This window comes from Sminthopsis crassicaudata, chromosome 2 (assembly GCF_048593235.1).
Source record: "Sminthopsis crassicaudata isolate SCR6 chromosome 2, ASM4859323v1, whole genome shotgun sequence".
Taxonomy (NCBI): domain Eukaryota; kingdom Metazoa; phylum Chordata; class Mammalia; order Dasyuromorphia; family Dasyuridae; genus Sminthopsis; species Sminthopsis crassicaudata.
In genome coordinates this window covers 9589685-9617052 of record NC_133618.1, presented here as the reverse complement: position 1 = coordinate 9617052, position 27368 = coordinate 9589685, and the positions used below count along the sequence as shown (strand labels likewise).

The 27368-nt window shown below is 37.8% G+C and overlaps 2 long non-coding RNA genes across 2 annotated transcripts; both read right to left on the bottom strand.

The window, feature by feature from the left end:
* Positions 1-7901: 7901 nt before the first annotated feature.
* LOC141553945 (uncharacterized) lies at positions 7902-13367 on the bottom strand. The gene is made up of 3 exons (XR_012485727.1): positions 12676-13367; positions 10964-11057; positions 7902-9977 (listed from the first exon to the last, which is right to left on the bottom strand). It is a non-coding gene; the product is annotated as an uncharacterized LOC141553945 (long non-coding RNA).
* A 7335-nt stretch (positions 13368-20702) lies between these two features.
* Positions 20703-26969, bottom strand: LOC141553101 (uncharacterized). Its single transcript, XR_012485280.1, has 3 exons — positions 26894-26969; positions 26161-26262; positions 20703-21144 (listed from the first exon to the last, which is right to left on the bottom strand). It is a non-coding gene; the product is annotated as an uncharacterized LOC141553101 (long non-coding RNA).
* Positions 26970-27368: the final 399 nt, after the last annotated feature.

Sequence of the window (27368 nt, the reverse complement as noted above, 5' to 3'; positions counted from 1 at the left end):
CTACCCCCTTCTTGCCAGAAAAATAGTAACTTAAAACTTACAGTCATGATCAATGTGAGAATGTGTTTTTTGGGACTCTGTATATTTGTGATGAGGGTTCTATTTTCTTATTTGTTCACAAATAAAAGTGTAGTTAAAAAAGAAAAAAACTTTTGGCTTTTTAGTGAACTTTAAAGTCAGTATGAGTAGTCAAAAGTCAAAAAATATGAATGGGATGTTAAGGTATTAAGAGAAGCTGTTTCTGGAAGAGGTAGAGCTGATCCCACACAGCCAGAGAGTCTAATTCAGTTTGGACATCACTTAAAAAAGAAAAAGATGAAGATTGATGAGTTCAGAGAACCACCACCAGAGGAGTGTAGGACATTGATAGGAATTCTTTGAAGAAACTGAATGTTTAACCTAGAGAAGAAGGGGCGGGGAAATCTCAGTGGGGAGATTGATAGCTATATTCAAGTACTTGAAGGGCTGTAGAATGATTTGTTTAGTTGTGTCTGATTCTTCATGACCCCGTTTGGGTTTGGTTGTTTTGGGGTTTTTTTGGCAAAGATATTGGAGTGGTTTGCATGTCTACTGGTGAGGAAACTGAGGCAAATAGGGTTTAAGTGACTTGCCCAGGATCACACAATATCTGAAGTCAGATTTTAGCTAAGATCTTCCTGACTCCAGGGAAAAGACTCTCCACTCTGTCATCTAGTTGCCCAAGAAGAGCTATTCTATTAGCTCTATTAGGTCTCAAATAGACAGAACTAAGTGGAATACAACAAAGTTGTAAAAAGGAAAGTTTAGGTTGTGTATTAAGGAAAAATAGAATGATCCAAAAATGTAATGGCTTCCTTGGGAAGAGGCAAGTTTCCTCTCATTGAAGGTCTTTTTGTAATTTTTTATTTTCCTGGGTTACATGTAAAAAATTTTTATATATGTACATTTTTTATATCTTTTTGAATTATTTTGGAAGAGAAAATCAGAACAAAAGGAAAAACATAACAGGAAAAAAAATGAACAAAACACATATTGATTTACACAGTCTCCATAGTTCTCTGGATGGGTATGGCATTGTCCATCCAAAGTTTATTGGGATTCAAAAAGATCATAAAGGGGAAAAGACCACTTGCCTTTGATTTCAGAGAGGTCTGGGGAGACTTACATGAACTCTTGCTAAGAGAAGTGAGTAGAACCAAGAGAACATTGCACATAGCAACAAGATTATCTGATGATGGACATGGCTCTTTTCAACAATGAAGTGATTCAGACTAATTCCAGTAGACTTGTGATGGAGAGAGCCCTCTGCATTCAAAAAGGCGGCTATGGGGACTGAATGTGGATCAGAGCATAGTATTTTCATCTTATTGTTTGCTTTTTTCTCATTTTTCCTCTTTATTCTGATTGTTGTGCACCATAATAAATGTGAAAATATGTATAGAAGAATTGTACATGTTTAAAATACATTGGATCACCTGCTATCTTAGGGGAAAGGGTGGAAAGGAAGATAGGGAAAAAATTTACAACACAAGTTTTTGCAAGGGTGAATGTTGAAAACTATCTTCACATATATTTTGAAAATAAAAATATATTTAAAATGTTAGTTGGACACTTTCCACACAAAAGTCAGATCTAAACATTTGGAAAAATATCAAGTGCTTTTGGATAGGTCAAACAAATATAATAAAAATACTATCTAAACTACTTTTTATTTATTTAGGGCTGTACCAAACTCCCAATAATTTTTTTACACCCCCCCAGGCTGGGGTTAAATGACTTGCCCAAGGTCACATAGCTAGGAAGTGTCTGAGACCAGATTTGAACTCGGGTCCTCCTGAATTCAGGGCTGGTGCTCTATCCACTGTGCTACCTAGCTGCCCCCCAAGAAATTGTTTTGCTGACCTAGAAAAAAAAAATTCATCTGGAAGAACAAAAGGTCAAGAAATTGAAGGGAACTGGCTTAGCTGTACCAGATCTAAAACTATTTTAAAGCAGCAGTTAACAAAACCATTTGGTACTGGCTAAGAAATAGAGCAGTTGATCAATGGAATAAGTTAGATTCATAGAAAATAGTCAATGACAATAATAGCAATCTAGTGTTTGACAAACCCAAAGACTCCAACTTTTGGGATAAGAATTCAATATTTGACAAAAAACTGCTGGGAAAATTGGACACTAGTATGACAGAAACTAGGCACTGAACCACACTTAACACCATATACCAAGATAAGGTCAAAATGAGTTCATGATCTAGACCCAATGATATAAGCAAATTAAAAGAACAAAGGTTTACCTCAGGTCTGTGGAGGAGGAAGGAATTTGTGACCAAATAAGAACTAGAGATTATTGATCACAAAATAGATAATTTTGATATTAAGTTAAAAAGTTTTTGGATTAAAAAACTAATGCAGGCAAGATTAGAAGGGAAGCAATAAACGGGGAAAACATTTTTACATAAAAAGGTTCTTATAAAGGCCTCATTTCTAAAATATATAACTGACTCAAATTTATAAGAAATCAAGCCATTCTCCAATTGATAAATGGTCAAAGGATATGAAAAGATAATTTTCAGATGAAGAAATTGAAACTATTTGTAATCATATGAAAAGGTGATCCAAATCACTATTGATCAGAGAAATTCAAATTAAGACAACTCTGAAATACTGACTTTTCATTTCCCTTAATTTGACCTTTTCTTCCAGATCAATTTTTTTTCTAGCTCTATTTTTTGGCAATTTAGTATGACACTGAACAAGTCAGCTAATTTAGGTAGAAATGTCACTAGCTCAGCCTACCCATAGGCAATCTCTATTTGTTCCAATAGTTTAGATCTGCCTTGTTTTGTAATTTTACTTATATAGTTCCTAGGTTTTTGGCAGTTAAAAGACACCAAAATATTGTCTACAATTTTAATTTTTCTGAGGCTGGGGTTAAGTGACTTGCCCAGGGTCACACAGCTAGGAAGTGTGTCTGAGACCAGATTTGAACTTGGGTCCTCCTGAATTCAGGGCTGGTGCTCTATCCACTGCCCACCTAACTGCCCCCTCTTGTCTACAATTTTAAATGAAATTTCTCTTGCTACTGGGCTTATTATAGAAATGATTTTTGCAGATTTTATATCCTGCAACTTTGCTAAAGCTGTTTCAAGATTTTGGGGGTGATTCTCTTAAGATTTTGTAAGTATATCTGCAAAGTTTATCCACTTCCTTTTTATTGCTCAAGCCAACATTTCTATTATGTTGAGCAATTGTAATGGGCATTATCCCGATCTTATTGGGAATGAATCCAATTTCTTTTAGTTTTGATATGGTCAATTATGCTAATAGTTTTTATATTGAACCAGCCCTGCGTTCCTGGTATCACTTGGCCATAGTATATTATCTTGCTATTAATCTTGCTATGTTATACTATACAAGTTATGGCAGGACTCCTTTGCCCATTTCAAATAGTTTTATTACAATTGTCCTTTAACATTTTTTCTTAGGGAAAGATCATGGCTGCCTTGTTAATTTTTCTAAAATGGGGTTATGTAATTTCTGCTTTATATTTTTGTGAATATGTTTGGGCAAACTAGCTCCTAGATTTAATTTCCTCTTCAATCGTGAAGTTCACCCTTTTCATTTTTGATGCTGATAATTTGGTTTTTCCTTTTTCTAATCAAATTAACCAAAGGCTTTTGTCCATTTTTCCAAAAACCAGTTCTTAAGTTTTATTAGTTTTCTCACAATTTTTATCACTTTTGATTTTCAGAATTTCTAATTGGAGTGTTTTCTAGTTTGCATGCCCAATCTATTCTAGAGAAACAGAATTTTCTCTCCAAGAACTCCTTTGGCTGCTACCCATAGGTTTTGGTATGTTGTCTTGCTATCATTCTCTTGAAATTGTCCCTGATCCTTTATTGAATGTTTTTATTGCATCATGATCTGAAAAGGAAGCATTTTCTATTGCTTTTCTGCATTTATGTGAGTTTTTATGCCTTAATACATAATCAGTTTTTGTGTAACTGCTATGTACTGCTGAGCAAAGGATATATACCTCCTCGATTTTCTCCAGAGATCATAAATTATCATTTTTGATTTAGAGCTTGAGGTGCCCCATTAGTACAGTTTTGCTGTCTATTCCTATAACTGTCTTAACTATTTTAAGAATTTGGATGCTGTTCCTGCACTTTTTCAGATATATTTCTTATAAAAACATTGTAAGATTGTGTACTTTCAGATGTTTCTTATAAAAACATTTGTAAGTTTAATCCACTCTGCTACACCCTTCCCTTTCATGGGAGAGTTCATCTCATTCACATTACCAGTAATGGTCTTTCCCTCCATCCTATTTTTCCCCCATTATTCTTTCCACACTGTCCCTCCTTAGTGATTTGACTTACCCTGGCCTTAACCTACTATCACTGCTCCTCTTTTTTCTTACCCCCTTTCTCCCATTTCTGCCCTCCCTTCTATCCAGCCCCTTCATTTCTCCTTTTTTCTCCTACTTCCTCATAGAATAAGAAAAATTTCTATACCCGACTTGTTATTCCCACTTTGATTCTAAACTGGTGAGATTAAAACTTCAGACAATACTCTCCCTTTCCCTCTGTTTTGTGCCACTTTGTGAAATCTAATTTAATCAATTTTACCTCCTCTTCCAGCACAATCTTTTTCCCATCCCCTTAATGTCTTTCTCAAATGTCTCATCAGAGTAAATTTATATTCACCCTGTGTCTATAACTGTTCTCTAACAGTCCTAATAAAAGATATAGCTCTCAAGATTTAAGTATCATTTTCCCATCTAGGAATGTAAAAAATTTAACCTTTAAATGTGATTTTTTTTTCCTTTCCAGTTTACCTTTTTATACTTGAGACGTGTTCAAAGATCAAGTTTTCTTTTGAGTTCTGGTCTTTATTTAAAATAGAAATTGATTAAAAGTCCCTTCTTTGAAGGGACTCTTTCCCCTAAAAGATGGGGAGTCTTGCTGGATAGTTCATTCTTTGTTGTAATCTTAGATCCCTTGCCTTCTGGAATATGGAATTAATGATCATTGTAGAAGCTGCCAGATGCTGGTAATCTTGACTTCTTGATATATGAATTTTCTTTTCTGGCAGCTTGCAGAATTTTAGTGTCTTGGGAGTTTTCTTTTTTCTTTCAATTGACTATTTTGCTCTCTGGTTCTAGTATATCAGAGCAGTTTTCCTTGATGATCTCTCAGAGAATACTATCCAAACTCTTTTTGGTCATAGCCTTCAGGTAGGTCAAGTTTTTTTCAATTGTCTCTTCTGAATCTATTTTTCAGGTCAGCCATTTTTCCAGTGAAATATTACATTTTCTTTTTTATTTTTAGTTTTGATTCTTAATGTCTCAGTCAGCTTCCATTTGCCCAGTTCTCTAATTTTTTTTTGTTTTTCTTCAGTTAGATTTAAATCTCTATTTTTCAAGATGTTTTCAGTGATTTTTTTTTTTTTTTTGCATTTGGCCAATTGTATTTTTAAAAATTGTTTTCTTTAGTCAATTTTTGTCTTTACTTTTCCAAGTTGACTCTCCTCTCCTTTTCCCAATTTCTTATTCGCCTTTTAAAATCCTTTATGCAAACTTCCAAGAAGCCTCTTTGAGACCAATTCCTATCATCCTTTGAGATTTCCCATGTGGGCATTTTGTCCTCTTCTGAGTTGTTTTGGTGGTCTTTTGTCATGACAGTAGCATTCTTTGATTAAAGTTCTTTTCTGTTTCTTGCTTTTTTCCTATTTTATGACTTTTAATATTGAGCTCTGCTATATGCAATTGGCTTTCTTGGGACGACGTAAGCATCCCTTCATTGAAGGGCTTCAAGAAAAACTTTGCCTACTTGTCAGACACGTTGCAGATAATTTCTCATAAGGTATAAATTGTATCAGATGGTCATTAAGGTACCATTCCAGAAATTTGAGAATTCTATGAAAGCTTGTTCTTGACTAATTTCAATCACTTTTGAAATAGATGTTGAGTCTTTCACACTAAGGATGTCATTCAATTATCTTCCAGAATGACAAGATCCTTTAGGGTCCACTCAGTATTCCCATGTAACATGCACTCCTGGCAGTTACAATTACTAGTCTGTCCTAGGCCCAACAGAGTACCTTTGACCACTGACCTTTGCAGTGTCAACTCTACCCGGCTTGCCTCCTCTGAGGCCTTCAAAGATCTCTGGCCACGATCTCTTGACTCTATAGCTTAATAACTGGTAGCACGCTCAAGAAGAGCCATGTGTAATCTTAAAAGCCTTTATTATACCTACTCACATAATACCTGACTTGATGCCCCGACTCGTTGGTTCCCTAGTGAACACCTGGTCAGAAGACCCATGTGTTCACTACCAAAATCCTTACCTCTTTTGGCTACCCATCTTGGCTTGGCCACCCAGGCTAGGGAGCCAGGTTAAAGAGCACCAAGTTAAAGAGAGCGACTGCTGTCTGCAGTGCGCTTATATAGGTCCTGTGAGGTCACACACACAGCCAATCATCGAGTGAGTCACCCATTAAGAAGCTATCTCAGTATGGCCAAGATCCCACCTGCAGGGCAGTCCTAATAACCACAGAGATTACTTCCTGGGGCACTCAATCTCCTGTTGTGCTGTGCCTGCCCATTTTGTTTTGCGGGAACCACATCCTTACACTCCCAAGTTATCAGGATATCACACGATCATAGACGAGTTATAAAAAGTATTAGAATCCAATTATCCTGTTTTTGCAGATGAAGAAACTGGGGCAAAGTGATCAGCGATTTTCCCAAGCAACAAAGCAGTATACTAGATTTCTATCTTTGGATTTTTTTTCTGAGAGCTTTTGGAATAAATCTTACAACTTGTAAGGCAATTGAGATTAAGTTACTTGCCCAGATTCAGATAGCTATGAAGTGTTAAGTGTCTGAGGTTGGCTTTTAACTTGGGTCCTTCTGACTCCAGAGCTGGTGCTACATCCCCTGTGCCATCTAACTGCCCCATACTTATGCTTTTAAAGAAAATGGCTTAATCTGAAGAAAGGAATTTGGAGTGTTTGGAATTTGATGACCATAGATTTGCTGTGAAAACATCTGGAAACAGCATCTTCCCACTGCTTTTCAAATCATTTGAGATCTATGGTCTCAATCGAACTAAAAGATCTCTCAGGACCAGTCCAGTTTTATGTGATCAGTGGCAGCCATAGAATCAGAAAGGTACTTATTAGAATTAAATGATTAAAATTTCTAATAAGCAATTAAGGATTTTATTCTGGCATATCTTAATAAAAAAAATAGAAGTCTCTTAAGATGTTAGCAGCATCATAGAATTTAAGAGCTGAAAGAAACCTTGATAGCCATCTAGCCTAAACATTTCACTTTACAGATGAGGAAACTAAAGTCAAGAGACATGTAGAGATCTCTCCAAATTCCCACTGGTGTTAAGGCACAAATCTGAATATGAACTCAAAATTCTGTGATTCCAAAGCCATTATTTTTCACTGCCCCAACTGTGAATTTGGAAATGTGATGCTCCACCTTGGGCTTCAGAATCCCCCTATGTAACATGAAAACTGAGCAAACAAACTCCTATTTTTGATTCTACAATTTCTCAGATACTTGGAGCAAACCTGAAAATTAGATAACTGTAACAGGATCCCCGTTACATCCTTACCTGCAGTGCTACACCAAGGGGCCCCCAATTGCAACCAGATTGCATCATCCAGAGAATTCTTCCAATTCCTTGGGGTCTCTACAATTAGCCTGCCACATTTTTTCAGATCTGGATGCTTTTCCACATTCCTTCAGAAGTGTAGACAGGAGAGGAGGGGTAGAAATATTTTGGGGCTTTTGAAGAAAAACTTTTTTCCTCTGGTTCTGGCCTCAGGGTTTGAAGGGTTAAAACACACAAGCCATCCTGCCCCGGGGGATGGATAGCCTTAGGCTTAAAACTGAAAGCTGTGAAATGTGTCTTATCTTCATTTCTCTGTCCATCAACTATATTAAAATATCTTGCCCCAAATCTCCCTTAATTCACCAAACATTTACTAAGCACCCTCAGTATTCCAAGCTCCCTTGCTGGGCACTACATTATAAGATTCCGAACCAGAGAGGACTGCAAACATGGTTGTGTCCACTCATCTCATTTTATGGATAGGGAAACTGAGGCTGAAGGAGAGGAAGAGACTTGCCAAAGAGCAGATAATCAGTAACAGAATGGTTCTGAAAATGTCTGTGAATGTAGATTAACTGTAGTCCTTCAGGGACTTTGGGGGATTTATACATGCACAAGCAATACTTTTGTACCACCAAAATCGTGATCTTTGAGGCGAGCACTTTTTCCAACCCGCAGATCATAACCCAGATATCCCTGCCAGGTCTGACCAAGCTTTGCCTTCATCCTCTTGTAAATCAGCCACAAGGGGTCCATCAGCACTGGGACAGAAGATCCCAACTCTGATTCTCAGTCCTCATGTAACTTAAATGACTTTCCCTCTAAGTCTCAGTTTCCCAGTCTATAAAGTGAGATACTACTCTTTATAATTATCTCTTTTTAGAGTTTCTAAATACTTTCCACATCTTATGTCATTTATGCCTCTTTTCAGACATATGTAATTCATCCCCCTCTAGCTAGCTGTTCCTGACTCCACGCTTTCTCTACTTTGCCACGGAAATCTCTTCACTCTGGAAGTTCACTCTACCCTCTTCCACAAAGTGGCATCTTTCTCTGATTGGCTGGTTCCTCCCAGAACCAGGTCAGCTTCAGTCTGCTCGTCAAACCCTCAGGACTCTTTAGCATGCCCTAGTATAGCCTCTTATCTACTTTTAAGCTCCCACAATAAAAAAAATATTGTGAAAGCAAGATTAGGGAAAAAACAAGGTAGGGGTGGAAAATGTGACAGGGAAGCTCCATTAGACTATAAGCTCCTCAAGGACCTAAGTGTCTTGTTTGTATTCCAACACTTAGAATAGTGTCTATACATAGTGATGCATGATACTTGACTTCTAAAAACGCTTGTCCTTGTTTTATAGACACTGTAACATGTCCAAATTCATATAGGGACAGAGTTTGGGACAGTGTAAAATGAACTTTAGCTTGGCAATGGGGGATAGCACCCTGAGCTTTAAGAGCTGAGAAGACTTGAGTTCAAATCATCCCTCTGACATTTATAGCTATCAAATGGATTATCCCTCTGAGCCTCAGGTAATTCTCAAGAGCTCTAGAGATGGCAAGTTTTCTTTCACTGGAGGTCTTTAAACCAATTCTGGTTGACTCCATGTTGCACATATGTTTTGCAGGGATTCTGCTAGTATATTGACCTAGACGGCTTCTGAGATCTCTGTCAACTTTTTAAGCTTTCAGATAATTCTCTCATGCAGGAGACACCATCTACCACTTGGTAGAGAACGGATAGGCTCGTGGATTTAGGAATAGTAATAATCCGAGATACCATTTATAATCCAACTCTTCATTTTACAGATGAGGAAATCCAGGCTCAGAGAAGTGAAGTGACTTGCTCAAAATCACACAAGTAGCAAGAGGCAGAAACAGGATTTGAACCTGGGTCCTTTGTTCCAATGTTGTTTCCATCTTACCATGCTTCCATCCTTCACACTGGGAATTCTCTTCTCCGATGATCACAGATCCTGTTTTTGTTCCTAATTTTGCAGATGGGGAAACAGGCTCATAGTAATTTGTAAGATTCCCAACAGGTCAATACTCCAGGTATAGAATTCTGGTTCATATGAATGGGATTAGAGAGCTTCCATCTCATCATCTTGACTTATGTCCTGCCACTGGACTCCTGACAATGGAAGAGAGAGTGGGGCAGACCCATTTCACTTAAATCCAGTTCTCTTGGAAGTTGAGACATCACCCTCCTGATGTCATCGACCCTCTTTGAGAATGAAGGCTAACACCTCTTTTTGAGTGTCCATGTTTTTACGATCATATCCACTGAACTAATCAGTCTTAGAGGAATCCTTTGAACTTGGGACTCTGAGGCCGTTATTCTATCCAATACACCATTCTGCTCCTTAATATTCAAAAGCAAAAATGGAAAAAGAGAACAAATAGTAAGCATTACGCTCAACATTTACAATTATTATTTCATCAATGATTAATTCAGAGTGTGGTACTTTAGTTCAGAGGAGGAAATAATCACAGAGGACAGGTTGGCTGGAAAGGGTTAACTTTCCATTTTCCATTTCCATTTCCATGGAATGGGTTACTCCCATCTTCCATCTTCAGATGCAGATGCTGATGTCTTAAGGACTATGTTTAGAAACTATTAAGTCTAAATCCCTTGACCCTAACTTTTGTCAGTAAGTTAGCAATGTTTTAATTGAGCATTTATGTACCAGACATAAAGACATTTGCTATTCTCAAGGAACTTCCAGGCAAATAAGAAAACACGAAAAACAATGTTGTACAAATAAGGTGTGGATGGGATAAATGGAAGATGGATCAATAGAGAGAAGAATTTGGAAAACTCTACAAAAGGTGGAATTTTATCTGGGACTTTAAAGCAGTTGTGGAGGTAGGAGATAAAAATGAAGGAGAGAATTCTAGATATGGGGACCCAGTGAAAATACCCAGAGTTCGTACATGGACTTGATAAGCTACTTTCAAATTTCAAATTTCATGGTATGCTTCACACCCAAGCCCTTCTCAGATGGAGAATTCTAGTCTTGGGTTGGTTCCATATTTCTTATTGACTTTGGGTCAAAACTAATCGGCAAAGATACTAGAGTGATTTGCCATTTTCCTTTCCAGCTCATTTCACAGATGAGAAAACTAAAGCAAGTGGGGTTGATTGACTTGTCATGGGTCACACCATAACTAGTGTTTAAGGCCATGTTAGAAATCAGGTCCTCCTGGCTCCAGGTTCAACTTTTTATCCACTGTAGCAGCTCAAGGCAGAGCCAGAGTTCTTACATTAAGTTCACATTATAGATAAGAAAGACACAGAGAATGTACCTTGATTTTTACGTTGCTAATAAATACCAAAATTCAGGTCACCTTTGAAGTTCAAGCCAGTGTTCCTTTATGACATTCTTCCATCTTTTTCACCTCTTTCACAGGACGTTTTGCTTCTTTCCACTCATGTCAAGATCTGCTTTCAAAGACATTTACAATTGGATTGGTCTTTCAAAGTCATCCAATTTGATCCCCACCCAAATCTTAAAATTCTGTCAATAGACTCCCAGGCCAGTGGTTATCTAGCTTCTAAGTGACAGTGACAAAGGAATCACTAAAATTGTATGCATTGTATCTTGTTAGGTAATAGCAAAAATAACACTAATAGTGGTGATTACTAGATAATTAGCATTTGGTTAATTCTTTTAAGGTTTAAAAAGTGCTCTATATTGTCTCAAATCTTTTCTACAAACCTAGGAGATAGGTACTTTCATTATCAGGAAGTTGAAGCTTTTGGTTAATTCTGTTGCTCAAAGTCCCATAGCTTGAGAGTGCCTGAGATACCAATTTGTACTAGGTCCTCCTGAATCCCAGCCCAGAACTGTATTTACTATGTAAGAGCTGGGAAGGATCTTGGAAGACATCTAATCTAACTCTCTCATTTAAAAAAAAAACCATTAATTTGTATGGATATTGATCAATGATGGACAGAATCAGCTACACCCAGAAAAGGAACACTGGGAAAATGACAGTTTAGTGAGCTTTTTTGTTTGTTTTTCTTCCCAGATTATTTTTACCTTCCGAATACAATTCTTCCTTTGCAACAACAACAACAAAATTCAGTTCTGCACATATATATTGTACCAAGCATATACCATAAGATATTTAATATGTATGGGAATGCCTGCAATCTAGGGGAGGGGGTGGAGGGAAGGAGGGGAAAAATTCGCAACAGAAGGGAGTACAAGGGATAATCTTGCAAAAAAAAAAAATTGCCTATGCATTTGTACCATAAAAAAAAGTTATAATTATAAAATTAAAAAAAAAAGAAAAAGAAAGTCCAAAAAAAATTTGTATGAATAACTTTGTTTTGACAGCACCCTACTTTTCCTAATATCTGTCTCTCCTCTCCTCCTAGAGAGCAATCTTTTGAAACAACACTTTCTTTTTTAAGGAGCATAATCTTTTTTCTTGGCGACTAATGGGTAGTCCCATTTCTTTAATATTTTATTTTTCCAAATTCATGTAAAGAGAGTTTTCTGTTATGGTGGCCACTTACTAGTGGCTGCTGGGAATCTAATCCTGAGCAGCAGAATAGATCCCTTCACGTGAGAAGACAATACAAGGAGACTGAGGTGCAGTTGCATTCTTCTGACCTCTTCCCTCCAATTTATTTCATTCATAAGCTACACCTGTGTCAGTAAAAGCTAGGTTTCAATTCCTTCAAGTGTTATGATTCACACCTGTGAGGGCTTTCAGAGAATCAACCTGCCCCTTCACACTTAGGCATGGTCCTTAATTTTCAACAGTTTTGTGAAACCATGTTTTACAATTTTTCCCTCTCTCCCCACTTCCCCATCCTCAAAAATAGCAAGAAATCCAATATTAGGTTAAACATGTGCATTTCTAAACCTATTTCTATATTTGTCATGCTGTGCAAGAAAAATCAGATCAAACTAATCTCAAGTCATAAACACACAGGATTTTTAGATTCTCATGTACAATATTGAGAATTCAATCTTTCTCCTTTGAGAAACTTATCAAAACTATGATATGACCATTAAAATACATTATAATAAATTATTACATCATACCTGTTATCAACTTCTGATGGTTAGTTTCCCTTCTTTCATTGCCTGATAAAAACATTTTTTGTCTGGAGTATGATTTGTGTTAATTTTTTTAAATGCTGTGGCTCTGATTGATTTCTTTTGGTGATGAAAAAACATCTTTGAAGCTATCTTGCACTTGGCCAGTTGTCACTGGGATTTTAAATTTTCAACAGCAGTCACCTCTGGTTTGATGCTAGTGGTTCCCAAATGTTTCTTTTTAAGGAGTTTTTGGCTTCTCCTGCTGTTACAATCGTCTTGGAGGCAGTGATAGACAAGTCATTTTAAGGTTAGATCTTTGCAGATCCAGATCATTTACACGTTTGGGTCTTATTAAAATGTTTGAATTATATCAGCGGTAGACAGGTCATTTTTGCTAGTACTGGCAGCTCTCACAGCTCTATATTTCTTTATAGCTCTGGTTCCCATGTTTTCTCTGCCATTTAAGGGTGAGATGTCCAGGGTCTAAGCTATGTTGACTGCACTAAGCTTCAACAGACTCTTTTGCTTTCTATCTCCGTTGATTTTCCAGGTTTTGAAAGATTTTTCATCTGTTACAACTATATCTCAGTTGCACTAAATGCACAAGGGATTTTTTGCAGCTCTACCAACTTTGTATCTATTTCTAACTACAGGTAGAATTCCTACAGGTACTATCAAATTTTTAAAGATCCCTAAGAAACTGTGGCTTTCTCTGTACAAGTTCTAGATTTTAGAACATTAGAGCCTTTCAGTCCTATATCCATTTTCTTTTTTTCCTTTCAGACTTCTGTTGGATCATATGGATTCTTCTGAATTTTCACAAGCTTTTAATCCTTTAGGTAAAGTTCCTCAGGTGCAGTACTGGAGGAGTTAAGCAATCTAAGACATTTCTGGCTTAAGATCACAAAGATATACTGTATTGAGCAGTTTCAGTTTCTTCTCCTGGAAACATCTTGGTAGACAACATGAACATGTAATCTCTTCTGGAACACCTTGGTTTTTATTTTGAGATTTTAGTGACATAAAAACTGTATGCTTTATATATATGATTCACTAGAGAACATTTCCTTATTTTTAATTTGTTTCTAGATCTCAAAAGGTGAATTTCTTTTTTTTACAATTCTCTTCATTCTTATTAACACCTCATCTCTGTGAAAGAAAAATATTTCATTAACTAAAGATTCTTGTGATTTTATCACCTTTGCTTCTATTTCAAAATCTTAACATATATTCCTTTTCATTCTCTCTGTGATATATCTTTCATTCAGCAAAGGGCTAGATAATCCAAGCAATTCCTTATTTTCTTCTTGATGCTAAACCATGAGAGGGACTCCTTTGACTCAGTTTCCTTTCTGTCAATCTGTGCAGATTTTTTTTTCATCTGTGTGCTTAACTGATTCACTTTTTCGCAGCTCTAGCTCTTGATGTTACTATCCCTACTTTTATTGCTTCACTTTTAAATCTCTCTCAAATTTTGACAGACATTTCAGAGTTCTCTCTCTGTTTCTGACAAAGTGGAATTACAACTATGCAATCTCTAACTTTTATATCTGCTGCTTTCTGTATTGCAAAATCATTCTGGACCCATTCTTCACAGGTTTCTCCTTTTCTGAACGTGATAAAACTTCAACTAGCTTTCTACAGCCTTTCACCAGCTTTATCGAATCTCTCTATGGATTGTGAAGTTATCCTGGCATGATGCTCAACCATCTCCTTCACACTACTTTCCTAGGATGTCTTATTTATAATCAAAAGTTCACCATCGATCTTTGTTGGACTAAGTAACATGTATGAAACCTATTTCCTGGATCTTAATGTTCTTTTACTAATATTTGTATGATTTAATTTTTAAATCTCAGCAGAGATTTCTTTTGTTTTCAATCTCACTAAACAAATTATGTTCTTGTTGAATCTGATTTTGTCTCATTTGAGTGTTTTACTTTAGGCTCATGGAGTAGTAATGATTCTTCTAAAAGACAAGTAGTACAAAAAGAATTAAGTTTTAACTATCAACACACAGTTAGCCCGCCCATGATTTAAAAATAACATAAACACACATAAGTAATTTATGGCTAGTTTGAATGGAAACACAGAGTACAGGAGAGACAATGGGAAATAAATCATGTTTTGGGGAGTTTTGCATTTAATAATTTAATGTAATGAAGTTAAGATTTTGGGGCATACTACTGGGTTAGACCAATGGTTAAACAGGAAACTAACTTAAAATAATGGGAAGGGAAGATTGGAAAAAGAGGAAAAGGACTGAATGCTAAGAGGCCAATTAGAAAGCTATTTAACAATCAAGGCTAGAGGCAATTAGGATTTTTTTTAAAGTGGGTGTTGGCCACTGAGTGGGGGAGGAAAGGATGTTTATTCCTGCTGGGAGAACTGAAAGACTTGTCAGTTAATTAGATAGGACTAGAGTAATAGTGAAGAGTCAAAGATTAACTTTGGTGAAAGTCAAATTTTTAAGCTGTAGTATCACAAGAATATTGAAATCATATGTACAATTAGATTTTAGTTCTACTAATCATTATGAAATAAAAATTCTCTACAGATGTCTAAGATGGTTTTGATTTAGTTGAGATCCAGTTCTTTAAGGGGAAGTTAGCTATGGCAACTCATGATACCATCTATGGGCATGGAAGGGGCTATTGTTTGAGATGGGAAGAGAATGTAGATGGGGCTACACATGTTAGCTTTGGCAGTTACAAATAAACATTTCAGTAAGTCACCATTCCAAAATTTCACTAAAGAAGAAAGGAAAACTCACCACATTCATCTGAAGTGTACTCCTATCCTGTAAAACCTGGCAGGAGGTACTTTATAAGACTTTTTTCCAAACAAAAGTGGTGCAGCTGTACCAGTCTTAGGATTCCATTTTTTAATGTGTAGGAATGTTAAATGTATCTGTTAATCATCCTAGTAAATGAAGAAAATAAGTGACACATCATCAATACATCAATATACAGCACAGAGTAGTAAATAAACGAATATAAACAAATATGTAAACCAGTCATTCTACCCTCTTCCAAAAAGAGAACATTGCAACAAACTCCCTATGGTACAACTCACTATTTGTATAGATCCCTCCTCAAAGTCCAAGGCTCTCACAGGCTAGCCTATAAACTCTTGAATTTCATTCCTACTTTAAATAATACAACAGAAGCCCTCCACTCACTATTAATAGAGATCACTTCTGAAAGTCCAGGGGTACCCAACATGGATTGCAAAGTCTTGTCTCGAATTCCTGTTTGCCTTTTGTCAGTCAGTCTGTCTGCTTCTTTGATTCTACTGAGTCACAAAAACTTTTTTTCCCCTGAGCACATACAACAAGGTAACAACACTCTGCCCCCTTACCCCAAAGGTAAGGGGGTTATTAAAAAAGTGAGCCATCTAACCAGAGCAAAACCAACTTCAAGGCAACACTCATGATCCAACTACAAACGATCATTTCTGCAAGAGTCAGGGAGCATTCTACAGTTCTTTTAATACTTCCACATGTACATTTGGGCAAATGGCCTTTCTGCCTACATGATGCATTCTAATGGCCTTCTGTGTTTTTTACACCTGTAAAATTGTCATTCATATTCATATGTTAGGGTTTAAAGGAAGTTATTCAGCATGCTACAGTCCCTTTTTTTTTTTCTTTCTTCAATATAAAGACACAGTCCCTTTTTCAATATGAACTCTACACAATCACAAAGTTTCTGTGGCCTGTACTAAAGTGATTCTTAGCATGGTTTGCTGGCTTCTATAAAATAAAAAGAAACATTTCCAAAAATAAATTCAATATTTCTTAATGTTGCTCAGAGGACATTCATAAGTACATCAATGTAATGTATCATGCCACATGAGATATATATGTAAGAATGTGTATATATATATATGTATATATATATATGTATATATATATGTATATACAAATATATCATGTTTCTATAATATGCATACACTTAAAATGCTCTCCAGTTTTCTGTACGTACCTTAGGAGTTAATCTCTCTTGCTTTTTTATTATTCTTCTCTCAAGACAATATTTTAAAATAGTATCTGCTTGTGGATTCCTAGAACCTAAATCTCACCTCATCTGTCCAAGGGCATACAACAACTATTAAGAAAAATAGCAATTGTACAAATAATACTAATGCAAACAAGATTAGAAGGGACAGTAACAAATTGGGAAAATATTTTAAAAACAAAGGTTCTGACAAAGGTCTCATTTCCAAAATATATAGAGAACTGACCCTAATTTATAAGAAACCGAACCATTCTCCAATTGATAAATGGTCAAAGGATATGAACAGACAATTCTCAGAGGAAGAAATTGAAACTATATCCACTCACATGAAAGAGTGTTCCAAATCACTACTGATCAGAGAAATGCAAATTAAGACCACTCTGAGATACCACTACACACCTGTCAGATTGGCTAAGATGACAGGAACAAATAATGACAAATGTTGGAGGGGATGTGGGGAAATCGGGACACTAATACATTGCTGGTGGAGTTGTGAAAGAATCCAGCCATTCTGGAGAGCAATCTGGAATTATGCCCAAAAAGTTATCAAACTGTGCATACCCTTTGACCCAGCAGCGCTACTACTGGGATTATATCCCAAAGAAATACTAAAGAGCGGAAAGAGACCTATATGTGCCAAAATGTTTGTGGCAGCTCTTTTTGTTGTAGCTAGAAACTGGAAGATGAATGGATGTCCATCAGTTGGAGAATGGTTGGGTAAATTGTGGTATATGAAAGTTATGGAATATTATTGCTCGGTAAGAAATGACCAGCAGGAGGAATACAGAGAGGGTTGGAGAGACTTAAATCAACTGATGCTGAGTGAAATGAGCAGAACCAGAAGATCACTGTATACTTCAACAACAATACTGTGTGAGGATGTATTCTGATGGAAGTGGAAATCTTCAACATAAAGAAGATCCAACTCACTTCCAGTTGATCAATGATGGACAGAGGTAGCTACACCCAGAGAAGAAACACTGGGAGGGGAATGTAAATTGTTAGCACTAATATCTGTCTGCCCAGGTTGCATGTACCTTCGGATTCTAATGTTTGTTGTGCAACAAGAAAATGATATTCACACACATGTATTGTACTTGGACTATATTGTAACACATGTAAAATGTATGGTATTGCCTGTCGTCGGGGGGAGGGAATAGAGGAAGGGGGGGTAATTTGGAAAAATGAATACAAGGGATAATATTATAAAATATATATATATATATATATAATAAAAAAAATGAAAAAAAAATAGCAATTAAGAAAAAGAAACGTATTCAAACAAAAGATGAGATAACATTTGATTTTGGATAATCTCAATCAACAAAGACAAAAACAAAACCTTCCCTAATAATGGTGTGGCTCCCTTCTTTCTAATTATCCAACTAACTAACTTTAAGGGCATTCTCTGATTTCTTGCTGGGCACATCAAATCATTTGCCAATTATTTCTCTTTCCATAACCTTATCACCTTCCTGCTTCACAGATATATATATATCATCAGGTGTGTTATTCAAATAAATTCAAAGCTTCCACCACCTACAATAGTTGCCAAAGTGATTTATTTTAAATCCATCACACAAACAAGTCTGACCACGTGTCACTCACTCCTGTTAATCTTGATAAGTGGTTTCTATCACTTCATGAGAAGACCAACCTTTCCAGCCTTTTTAAAAAAAAAATTACATCTTACCCAGCCCCTCTGTGTGCCTCTGCCCTCTCTGATTTACTGGCCTCTCTCACTGTTCCTCTATCTCTGGTCTCTATGTCAACAAGCCAGGAACTGACTGCTCCATAGTGCTTGGGGGCACATGATCCCTGTTTATAGTAACAAACATTTGAAAAGTCATTTAAAAATTACTCTTTGGACAATACCCATGAGATTGATTTCAGATGCATTACTTCTCCTCTTGGCATGAAGCCTATGTAAAATAGCTTGTTCATCTAAAGGAAGAGCTCCTCAAGGATGATGGCTTCTTCTAGGGCTGGATTTCACCAGCAACAGATTCTGCCTTATTGGAGCCAATTTGATTCCTACAGGCAAATCCAGTGACAGATCTTGTTATTTGCACAGGAAATGCTACTCCTTCCCTCCAGTTCCTGTTGGAACAGAATGTTCCTGTTAAAATGGACATTTTTACAGTTCACATAAAATTAATTACAAGGGTCTGCTTTGAGTACCCTAATAAATAACTGATTACACCCTCAAAGTGCATCAAAAGCTTCTAACTTTCTGGTATCAATTTGATTGGAGTTTGGCATCAGTCATAGAGACCATCTATGCAATGGCACCATGAGGACTCAAGAAGCTTCAGAGACAAAAGTCAGAAATGAGACATAATGTAGCTATAAGTCTGACACAAAGCTAGCCTGAGGACACTGAATGAGAGCTACCCAAAGGTGAAAGGATTGCTTCACAAGGCAACTGGAGGTAGACAAAAGTCTTCCCCCCCCCCAAAAAAAAAAAAAAAAAAAAAAAAAAAAAAAAGCTTGTATTGGTCACTTGTTAGGCATGTTGGGCAAGCTCAGATCCTGGGATCCTGGCTTGCTCTAGATCATGGCTTTAAAATTACACTGATTATCAGGTTGAAGAGCAGGAATGGAGTTTTCCACCATTATTGCTCCAAGTAACCAAAGTTATTAGACTCAGTGATTCACATTGTGTCTACCACCATAGTAGCAGCAAACAATTTTGGGGAAAGAAAATGACACATGTAGTGTTCCTAATCATGACTCATTTGTTTAATCTAGCAGCATCTTTCAGGTAAGGTCACAGTAAGGAGGGATTACATTTGTCCATTAAGTAAAAAAGAAATAATGGCACAAAGCAGGATTCTTTCCTCAGATGGCCCCATCTCCAAGTTCTTGCTCATGGCTTCTTAGCAAGCTGAATTTTAGCACCCAAGGGCCTTTCTAAAAAGTATATGTCACCTCCATTTGATGAAAGCTCTTTCAAGCTTAAGGGAGTGATTAAATCAATGTTTATGAAACGGGCAAAAACAAGTTTGATTTTGTGAATCATTACACTTTTCATGATGGCAAATATTAAGTAAAATTGTGTCTACTTTTAAAAAACTGCACTGAAATTAAACACCCCAAATTTGATAGACTAAAGGGATTCAGAACTAGCTGTAAAACTTAGATTTAGTAAGATTTTATGTCTCAAACTTATGTTAAGGCTTATGTTATTGCTTATGTCTCAAGCGGTAAGCCTAAAAGCCAAAATTTCATAGCAGTCCTAGAGAAACTCAAGAGTACAGGGTCAAGTCCTGATATTGCTTCCTGTTTTCTATGCTAGGATTCCCCAATCACTAGTGTATGAAGAGAATACGCAATAAATAACTGAACTTGTATATAAAGAGATATTCATAGGAAAATCATTTGAAGATATGTCATCATTTGTTAAAAATGCATTTAGGTTTATGGATCATTATAGAGAAATGCATAATTTAAAATACAGCTAGATTAAATTCTTGTCTAAATAGCTGAATTATTGATTTTTTCAGGATAGTTTGAGTACAGCTTCTACTAACCTTTTTGTCTTATTCCCAGGGATTCTCCTCTTTTAAGAGGCTTATTGGGTGGTAAATTTCCATCAAAATACTCTGGTCTTAGATGAATTCCAAAAGAAACTTTTTTTTCCTATTTGCTGATAATCCTCCACACTCATGTTATCTTCAAAGAAACATTTATATATACTTATATACACATTTTATATATATGTTTAATATACTTCATTCAAATATACCAAATACAACAGAAGGATTTTATGTATGCTTAATACTTCTACTTACCTCAACTGTACATAAAACCAAAAAATATGTATTATGCAAATATTTACCTCAATATACAAAGCACAACAAAAAATAGTAATATACTTACAGATATATATATATATATATATATACACAAATATATATACACACATACTTATGAAACTCTTATTAAAATGGCTATGAGAGCACTCAATGACTTTCCTTTTGAAGAGGATAAATCTATGTTGCCCTGTAATCTAACTGAATCCCCCCAGAAAGCATTATGAAAAATTAAGTGTTATCTTTCAAATGTGCTCCTCTTGATGGCATCTTTGCAAGGATTGTGGAAAAAGTGGAATAAATCTACAAATTTAACTTTCCATGAACAGATTTATTGAAAAGACTGGCCACAATTTTGTGAAGGAAGGAAATGAGCCATCAAACATCAAAAATCTCCTTTTGTCTATAGAATAAGAATGCAACTAAGTATGTCTTACAATAAGTTTACATGTGGAAGAAATTAGATTTACCTAGCTTTGGAGAAGTTTGGTTAGACAAACTGGAAGCAGAGTCTTCAAAATCACTGACATCAGACTGACTAATGTTGGGCGACAGACAGGTTCTTTTGAGTTGCTTCCTCACTACTTCTGAGTTGTTATAAGTGGGCAAAAAGATATTGTCTAGAACTTCCTCATGGGCTAATTTAGGAAGAAAAAAAATGAGGGATTTTTGTACTGATTTGAAGTAAAACAAACATCTATATCTCAATAACAATTTTATAGTATTTTGTAATTTAAGCTAATTAAACTAAAAATGAGACCATTTTAATAAATAAAACTGGCATAAATAAGAAGCTAAATGAAACTAATTTGCAAATTCATACTTGCCTTCTTAAGTTGTGGACTAAATTTGATTCTGCAATACTGTTTTACAACTATAGGAAGCTAGAACTGGATGTCACATTCAGTATCCCTTAATTCAAGAAATTTTAAAAGTATATTTTTATATTTTTATTTTAATTTAGAAAAAAAATTCTGACAAAATTTTTGATATTACTATTGACATCACTTCACACTAAATGGTAGAATGAAAACTTCTCTAAGAAATGAAAAGCTGTTCATTCTTTTATGTGAATAGTATTTAAACCTGTGTCTTCTACTGTGCTATTATGCTATTGAACATTTCATTCCAGGAAATTAACATTCTGTCAGATTTAATTTCCTTGAAAATGGGGCTGGTGAGTTAAGCGGGACTGTGAGTTAAGCGGGACTAGGGTTTTTTTTTTGTTGTTGTTTTTTTTTTAACAAAACTGTAAAAAATAATTAGCTAACAAATTATTAATGTTTACTAAGCAAACAGATCCTATGCTGAAGTAAAAGATATTTATATGTCCTATTTGGACTCTGTAAACACAACCAAGAAATTTCCCCTTAATCTACTTGGAAATTAAAAGTCAACAGACTTCCCTTCGTTCTTGGATTCAGTAAGTAGATTTAAACACAGAACCCCTTCCAAGAGGTCACAGAGGATCTTTTCCACAAGCTTAGCTTAAGTGAGACCTAAGGAAGTGCTTGTCCCCTAACCTTCCCCTTCTCCTCCTCCTCCTCTTTGAATGTTACCTTCTCCTTAATAGTGTTAAGTGAATATGTTATAGACTGGTTAAAAATGATTTACTGTAAGGTCCTACTAACTGATTGGTTGATTGGTTGACCTTTCTTGAAGAGGACCAAATTGAATCACTGTTAAAGAGTTGAGTTAGTGTGTCCAACAGTGGCTAATAAGACCAATGTGAGTTCAGAATGCTCTGCCACAGATGAGACACAAATAGTTCATATGAACATTTGGAGTAGCTTCTCTTCATTTTGGGCATCTTGTGCTTCTTTCAGGCTAATTCAATTCTGCCTTACTCAGGGCACAGAACTTTCTCTGATGAGGGCACGCTATGCTGGGCAGTCCTGTGCCAGTGTCCAGTGTCTCCCATGTCATACAATTGATTCTCAATTTATGAGAGAAACCTTGTGTCCTGATGGAGAACTTGTATTTTCTTGGTGTTAACTCAGGGCAAAATTAGCACAAGCAGCAGAGAATCTATTCATACTTCTGATGATGCATTGAGGGCACAATGATCTGCACTAAAAAAATCTTACACCAAACTCCTTTAGTTTTGGCTTTTAACCTTTTCAAATTGAAGAATTTACCCTCAGTGTAGTGACAGATTTTGATTCCATATTTGTCACTGAAAGCATTTGACAACATAGCTGAAAACATGCTTAAAAAAAAAAGCATGGGAGCAAGCATACAACCTTATTTCATCCCATTGGTGATTGGGAAAGCTTAAGTACTGTCCATTGTCCAAAACCTGGGCGAGCATGCCATCATGAAATTGACACTGGGCAATCAAATTTGGACATAATTTTCCATAAGCCCTCATGACAGCTTATCAAAGGCCTTAGTCAGATCTACAAACAAAGCTCTGTTCTGTTCCTTACTTTTTTTTTTCTGGAGTTTATCAGGCAGCAAACATCTTTATCGATTATTCCTCATCCCCTTTTGAAGCCTCACTGGTTCTCAGGGAGATGATCTTTTTCCAGGTTTAAGGTTAAGAATCTTCAGCAATGACTAAGTGATGTAAAGGGCTAGAACTCTGAAAAGGTAGACTAGAATCCAGAACATCAGAGTACTTAAGGCTAATTACCTACTCAGTGTGATATAATGGTTCTATAAACATATACTCAGATATGTAATGTGATGGCTCTCCTCACCATTGGCTTAGGGAAAGATTGGAAGGCTGAAGGAGAGAATCAGAGTCTCTCTCCCTGCAGCACACTCAGCAGGGAAGACTTCAGGCTTCAGACTCCAGGATCCATCTTTGATGAGCCACATGACAGCTTGCCTGCCTCCACTTCTCCTCCTAAAGATCAAGGACTTTTGACTGATCCCGAGGCCCTCAGAGCGCCAACCCAGACAACTGTGGTTGGCACAGGACAATTTATTCCATTTACTTTTATAAAGATAGGCAATAGAAGCATCCTTGAATTTCTGGGACTTTCCTCTTGCCAAATAACCTGGAAAATTTCAGTCAGCTTTTATATGAGCAATGGACTCCCCACCCTGCAAATCTCAGCCAGAGTAGAATCAGCACCTGGTGCTTTATCATACAAAAGTAGCCTAATGGCATTCAAACCTCTTCTTCAGTTAAAACTTCCACTAGGGAGTGATTGATTTCAATGGTTAATAGCTTCAGCCTTGGTTGATGATGCTCTGAAGTGTTCACAGCCCATTTTTCTAAGATCATGTCCTTATTACTAATCAGTTTGTCACCATCAGCTCTGAGTAGCTGAGATGCACAACAGGTTTTTGGCCCATAAATAGCCTTCAGTGCATCACCAAAACACTTTAGAGTGTTACTATCAGCATAAAACTGAATTTCATCTGCCTGCCTTTATACAAATCCTAGATCTATGATTGTACTTTTGATGGCATTAAATGCTACTCCTCTTAGAAATGGATGAACTGTCTTGTTAGTACACTCTGAAATTCTAAATTTTTCCTTTTAAAAGCTTCTGAATTTTCCCATCATTTTCATCAAATCAGTCTTACTGGTTCACATTCATGATAAAAAGTCTCCAGGTCTTCATAAATTGTTCTTTTGATCTCATCAGGGTTTGTCATGGTAGCAGCATAGACACATGGTGATGGCATGGCATTTTCCTGCCAAGTGGCAATGACACTGTCATGAGCCTGTCATCATTCCTTTTGGAAGACATGTGAGCTTGTTTACTAGATTAGTCTTAATTACAAAATCTACACCAGTTTTAAGGTGTTCCTCTTCATTGTGGACACTCCAGAGAAACTATCTCCAGCTCCTATTTCAATAAGGTGGCCTTCACTTACCAGCTTTGTTTCACTCAAGGCTGCTACTTGGATGTTCTTCCAGAACCACCATTATCCAGTGACAGGACAGAGTCAACTATCGAAGAGATGCAGGGGATAACTTTTGATGTCTTTGATGTCTAACCAATCTCTATGTGATCCAAACACCTGCTCTACTTGCTTCATGGCCACTGGAATAAATTGTTCTCATCTGCCCTTTCTACCAGGAGAAGTCTCTGCATGCTTGGGGTAGACACCCCCTAACTCACCATAGGGTTTGAAACCCTTTGGTTACCTTCAAGCTGGTTCAGCCTGTCTGCCAAAATAATTTATATGGCTATAATTTCTTGGAAGAACAGGTGAAAGATGGATCACGTGAAACACAAAAGTGGAAAGCAGCCCTGCAAAGGGCTCAGCATCCTCCACACCAGAAGTACTAGTCTTTCCTGAGCATACCCTACATCCCATATGTTTTTAAAATCCTAATAACTAGTTATTGTTATAGCAAGCTATTTTAATCATTACTAATGTCAAAGAAATAGAATTTGCTTAAAGTCTTTTCACTAAGTACTTTTTATTTTTGATACGCGATTTAGGGATTAAAATTAGCTAGGTAAAAAAGCAATATTGTTGACCTGTAGTCAGGAAGACTTTTTATACTCTCAAGTTTAAAGGGAGACTCAAACACTAGTCCTTTAATCATATTTGTCTGCTTCAGAATTTCTTTATGGGCATCAATGATCCTTTTAAATAGCATTCTGCATGGTAACTAGTTCATATAAAAGTGCTAGCTATTTAACATTTATGTTATGCCAAATGGACTAATGCAGTTTTGTGGGGAAAAAAGAAAGAAGAAGGAGAAGGAGAAAGAGAAGGAGGAGAAGAAGGAAAGGAGGAGGAGAAGGAGGAGGAGAAAGAAGAAAACAAACAGCCTGCTATTGCTATCCCACCTATTGTCATCTTGTAAAAATTCAAGGAAAGAAAAGACTGCTGAGTAAAAATAATTTCTCTCTTAGGTAATGATGTTATCTTCATTTGATCTATCCAGTGTTATGGGGGGGGGGGGGGGAAGTGACTAGTGAAACAGGAATGATTGTTTCTAATGTATTACTTATACAACCAGCTATGGAGCCAGGCAGGGAGCAGGGCAAGTACATCTATTTGATTCTATGGGTGCCTGGGAAGTCTTTTCCAAGGCCAGGAGGCTGCATGCAAACGGAATTCCTTGAGTAACTTCATCTGTTTCCAGAGGGATCACCTTAAGTAAAACTGGACATCATTTTTATTCCACTATAAAAGTAAGGCTTTGGGAGCAGCTAGGTGCTTCTATACTAGCGGAATGGATAGTGGATAGAGTGCTAGCCCTAGAGTCAGGAGGACCGGAGTTCAAATCTGGTCTCAGACACTTAACACTTCCTAGCTGTGTGACCCTGGGCAAGTCACTTAACCCCAGCCTCAGGGGGAAAAAAAAAAAAAAAAAGAAAAAGAAAAAGAAAAAAAAAGTGAGACTTCCCCTCTCCCACATGGAAAAGGGATTTCTAGCAATCGGGTCACCTTTCACCAAACAATCTGGATATTGATTCTTTGGGCCTTGAACTTGAGCCATTTGGTAAGGTGCCTAGGTCAGCCCTACATATCCAAGATTTTAATGAACACCTCAAGTCTCTGTGCCAACCGCCAGTGTTGGGCCCCAAAAAAGGCTGTTTTGAAACAAGGCTTTGGTGAATATTTAACGTCCCAGTGCCTTTCCCTGTGGGGGACAAAAGCAGGCTAGGATACCCCGAGCTATGACGCCCCCACTTACGCTAGCTAAGGAGGAGCAGCAGCTCCGGGGTGCTCACCTCCCGAACAGACAGGAAGGTCCCCCTCCGCTCCGGTCCGTTTAATAATAGTCACGTGTCCAAATATATCTGTCAATATCTGCGATAGAAGAAAAAAAAAATCTGGAAAAAAAAGAAAAAGAAATTAAGAAATTTGGCTTTCCCGTCCTCCACCGGTCACGGGGAGCAGTCGGCGAGCGCTGAAAGAGGAGGTTCCCCCAGAAACCAACCCCACCCGGGTCCTTTTCAGATTCCGAGTCCCAAACTCCCCCGCCCCTCCCCAGCTCACCAAGCCAGCCCGTCCAGGGAATCTTCCGCCCTGCTCCAGTCGTTTCCCGGCAGCCCCGCAATCCCGCCGACTGGGTGAGCGAGCAGTCAGCAGCCCCCCACGCCGCACTCCCCCAGGCCTGAGCCCAACTCCCTTCCGAATGTTGCAGAGGGGCCGTTTGGCCCCGGGTTCCTCCTTAACGGCCCCCCCCCCGAGGGGGCGGGCCCCACAGGAGCACCCGATCGTTGGGCCCCCCTTACCGAACCCCACATCTCGTCCCCAGCTTTCTTTTAGCCGCCCAAATCCGGGATCCGTGGGGGGCGGAGCCCCTCCCTCTAAGGGTCCCTCTAAGAGAGGAAGCCGCCCTCAGCAGGAGGAGTTTGACCCAGAGATGACAAGACCTCCGAGCCTCGTCCCCTGCCTGGCGAGGTTCTTCTCCCCCTCTTCTGCCCCGACTGGCTCCCCCGGCTCCTTCCGTCCACTCACCTGCCCGCGGGCAAAATGGCGAGGGGCAGCCGGGGAGCGCCCTTTATAGGCCGGACTCCATCACCGTCGATCTGGACCACCGTTCTGCCCCCTCCCCCGCACCAAGAGAACATGAGGACTCCACCCCGAGGTCCGAGTGCGGAGCGGGGAGGAAACTGAGGAACGGCGAGGGGCGGCAGTCTGTGCCTGCTGCGCCAAGGGGTAAACTGAGGCACCGCTGGAGGGCTGCCTCTGTTTGTATTAGGGGCAGGGAAAGAAAAGCAAGTTGTCGTGGCCCACCTGGGCAGGAGCGGGAGGCTTAGATTGTGGTAAACAGGACACAGTTAATCCGGGTGCAAGAAGCTTGGGTCCTGCTACATGCCTTGTTTTTGTCAAAACGTGGTCAGTGGTTAAAAAGCAAACATCTCCCTGGAGAGGGCCTTAACCAAGGAGCATCTGCCCCCATCCCTCTCTTTGCCTCTTAAATGCCCATCCT